The 3,698-nt window shown below is 39.1% G+C and overlaps 1 protein-coding gene across 1 annotated transcript in view; it reads left to right on the top strand.

Annotated features, from left to right (window-relative positions):
* The first annotated feature begins 1,232 nt into the window (after positions 1-1,232).
* FMR1 (fragile X mental retardation 1) overlaps positions 1,233-3,698 on the top strand; it is a 31,565-nt gene continuing 29,099 nt past the window's right edge. The window contains exons 1-2 of the mRNA XM_019521660.1: positions 1,233-1,291; positions 1,955-2,048. The gene's annotated coding sequence lies outside the window, so the exon portion shown is untranslated. The remainder of the gene's footprint in view (positions 1,292-1,954; positions 2,049-3,698) is intronic.

The following is a 3,698-nucleotide window of genomic DNA, read 5'->3' as shown; positions in this document are numbered from 1 at the left end:
CGCCAGGCTGAGAGCCATGGGGCTCTTTAGCTTGGAAAAGCACAGGCTCAGGGGTGATCTGATGGCCACCCATAAGTTTATCAGGGGTGACCACCAGTTTCTGGGGGAACGTTTGTTCACCAGAGCGCCCGAAGGGATGACGAGGTCGAATGGTCATAAACTACTGTGAGACCAAAAGGAAGAATTTCTTTGCTGTCCAAGGCCCCAAGGTCTGGTGGAACAGCCTGCCATTGGAGGTGGTTCAAGCACCTACATTGAACACCTTCAAGAGAAAATTGGATACTTATCTTGCTGGGATCCTATGACCCCAGCTGACTTCCTGCCCTTTGGGCTGGACTCGATGATCTTCTGAGGTCCCTTCCAGCCCTAATGTCTGTGAAATCTATGAAAAAATCTGGGAGATGGTGGAATTAACACGCATGCTTATTGTATCTCTGTAGTGAATAGAATTCCAGGCCAAGGACTAGAACATCAGTGCTAGGTGCTGTACAGTGGAGAACAAAAATGTGACCTTGCCCAAAGAGCTAGCAATTTTTTAAAATGTTAGTAGGTATTCAGTTTGGAGGTAGGAATTGGTTCGACTCAATATCATCACTCAGACCTATCCCAGTTCTACCCCAGGCCTTTCCGCACAATTTTGAAGAACCATATTCACATGCTAGACCACCTTCAAGGCTACAGCAATATGTGGCACTGCAGGTAGGAGGAAAGTTTGAAAAGGCAAGTGATGGTAGTAGAAGGAATCTAAATGTAATTTGGAAGAAGTGGAGACTTCTGGGTTTTGATGTTGATGTGGAAACTTCATTTTGAGGTGGAAAGGAAAAGGCTGAGGAGGTAACCAAATACAAGGGTACGAGGCAGGTGTAAAAGGCCTTGCTTGGACTGCTTATAGTCAAAACTGTAGAAGATAATTCTGTATAATGCAGCTGACCATCTACGTTCTCTTAGAATTCTGTACCGTTCTTTTTAAGTAGTGAATAGAAAAGAGTACAAGCATGATTGAAGCTTTGTTTATGCCTATCACCATGTTGGCACCCATGAATCGGAAGATAAAAGGATGTCATCGACTTTGTGGCTTTTGCCTATTTTAAAGCAAAACATTGTTAAGTAGAGGACAGTTGATTTGAGACCTGATTTAGTTTTTACATTTTCAGCAGCAATATTATGGAAAAAGAAGCACCCCCCCTTTAAACCAAATATCTGCAGTGTCTATAATTCTATTAATTCTTCTCCTACAGGCATTTGTTAAGGATGTGCATGAAGACTCCATAACAGTTGCATTTGAAAACAAGTAAGTATAGTGCTGTTACTGGCTTTGTACAGACTTTAGATCTCTAACACTATGAGTGAGTTATTAGTACAGGAATAACAGTATCTTTTAAAGCCTATTTTGTAGTACCTAAAAATGAACACTTAAAATACAGTCTGTTATGCCATGACTTTTTAGAATAAGAACTGTTTTAAAGAAAAGCTATGGTAAACAAACCTTTTCGTAAAGGTAAAAATAGACGTTGCCTAGATATTACAAACATGATTCACAAGATAAACCCAGAGATTTCAAATAGGAATCTATAGTTTTAAATACATTGACCTGTTGTGGTCTTTCAGAGTTCTTTGTAACAGAAGAATTGCTCTGTTATTTTCCTGTAATCAAAGAATGAATGAAAACTAAGAGCTGGCCTTTTCTGAGTGGTGTCTTGAGTCTAAAAAGGTTGAGAACCACTGCCTTAGCGATATTTTAATTCTGTTAATTTTACACATGTAACTGCATCCTAAAGAGGTCCTTCTGCTGCATTTTCATTGTAGGTTGTATTAACTTAAAGTTCTTGAAGTTTTTATATAAGCTTTTGGTAAAAAGCTTTGATGGGAGCAAACTGATGGAAGACACTTACGGTCATACCTTCAAAAAGAAAGTGAAAGTGCTTGAATCATTCTGTGTGTTTTTGTTTTGTAGCTGGCAGCCAGAGAGACAAATTCCATTCCATGATGTGAGGTTTCCTCCACCTACAGGTTATAATAAAGATATAAATGAAAGTGATGAAGTAGAGGTATGTATTCTGTTTTAAACAGTCCACTTTTTAGTAGGGGTAGAGGTGGATGTGGGGGGAGAAGCATGTCACCTAAGCAGCTGGAAAAAAATTGCAGTGTGGCGTTCTTGTTCTTGATGTGCCGCCTTACTGATTCCAAGCACTGCACATAATGTTGACTATGGTTTAAAGAGCTTATTTAGACAGTTGTAAGCCACATCTGGGATGTTTTAGGGATTAGTGTGTTACAGTTGTTTCCCTGCTCTCATGGAACCCTGTTTGTGTTATCAGCTGGCTTGTAAAACAGTGCTTAATTCCTTTCCAAGTTTACATTAATCAAGGAAACTGCTACTGTGATGCTGGCAGAATGTTCATATCATTTTAGCAAGAACTGGTGTAGTTTACGTATAGGCCTTGTAGTTTATGTAGGCGCTATAGGTTAATAAAACTGGAAGACAAATGAGCAGCTCTATATAATAAGTATATTTTGAATGTAGCTGTAAGATAACATTTACTAATTAGAAATATCCCATTATCCATGATGTTATACCTGCCAGTTCCATTGGTCTGCATGCTCATGGTGGATTTTCAGACCTTTCCATAGGTCGGGGGGTGGGGGAACTACCTGTAAGCTGTCTATCTTCCTCATATCCCCAGTTAATTGATATGAACTAAAGAGAGATGGCCATGTGGATTACGGAAACAAAATAACCATGTAGTTGTGGGGCCAAGTGACAAAATTTGTTGATGCAGTGGGGTTAAGCATTAATTCACGTGTGGCTGCAGGAGCACAGGATGATTTAATTGGGAGGTTTGGGGTGGGGGAAGTTGGATCCCTTTTTACCATTATGTAATATTTGTGCAAAATTCTCAGATTCTACACAATATAAAACTATTGTTCCTTACAAGATATTGGCAGGGATGGAATGGGCCGGTAGTATATTGTTAAAGGCGAGGGAAGCTTTCGGAGGCACTCAGAGCAAAGGTCAGCAGCAGCTAGGCACCTAATTCTTTGTGTCTTTGAAGCCAGAATTAATAATTGGCTGATTCAAATATAGTTTCATTACTTTGTTTTTCTTTTTGCCAAATATTAATTAAAAATATAATAATTATGGTCACTGTTTTGATTCAAAGCATTAAAATTGAAAAATAAGATACTCCTTTCTTAAGTTTGCCCATGCTTAATTTTTGCTGATATTTCAAGTATAGCTAATTGCCACTTAGTAAATAGGCTGTACTGACAAAACCACACTTTTTTGCTAGTATGTGCGCCTGCATCAAATCTTTGGCTGTATAACTTTGTTGACTGGAAGTAAGATGTCCTCTTCTTTTAAACAGAGTTGGGCCGGCAAAATATTTGAGTGTAGATGTGACTGTGTATCTGTTTCCATTGTGTTAAAGGGTCTTTGTGTCAGTCTGACTCCATACCACTGTGCACTGATGGTACCACTTCGGTACTTGCACAGAGTCAGGAAAGTTACAAATGAAACCTTTTAGCATGCCTGGAATGCTAAATGATTGCATCTTCCAGAGTATGTCTGAAATTTTATATTTCATGTGGTATTTGAATATGTACTTTGGGCCAAATCCCACTCCATTTACTAGACATTTAAGGGCATTTTTACATGTGCTCTGAAGGTGGGGGCTCGAAAAAGCTTTAGTTAAAGTACC

This window comes from Gavialis gangeticus, unplaced genomic scaffold, assembly GCF_001723915.1.
Source record: "Gavialis gangeticus isolate Ggan-Ray unplaced genomic scaffold, GavGan_comp1, whole genome shotgun sequence".
NCBI lineage: Eukaryota > Metazoa > Chordata > Crocodylia > Gavialidae > Gavialis > Gavialis gangeticus.
Note: the sequence above shows the minus strand (reverse complement) of the source record. Positions and strands in the feature narration are given on the sequence as shown.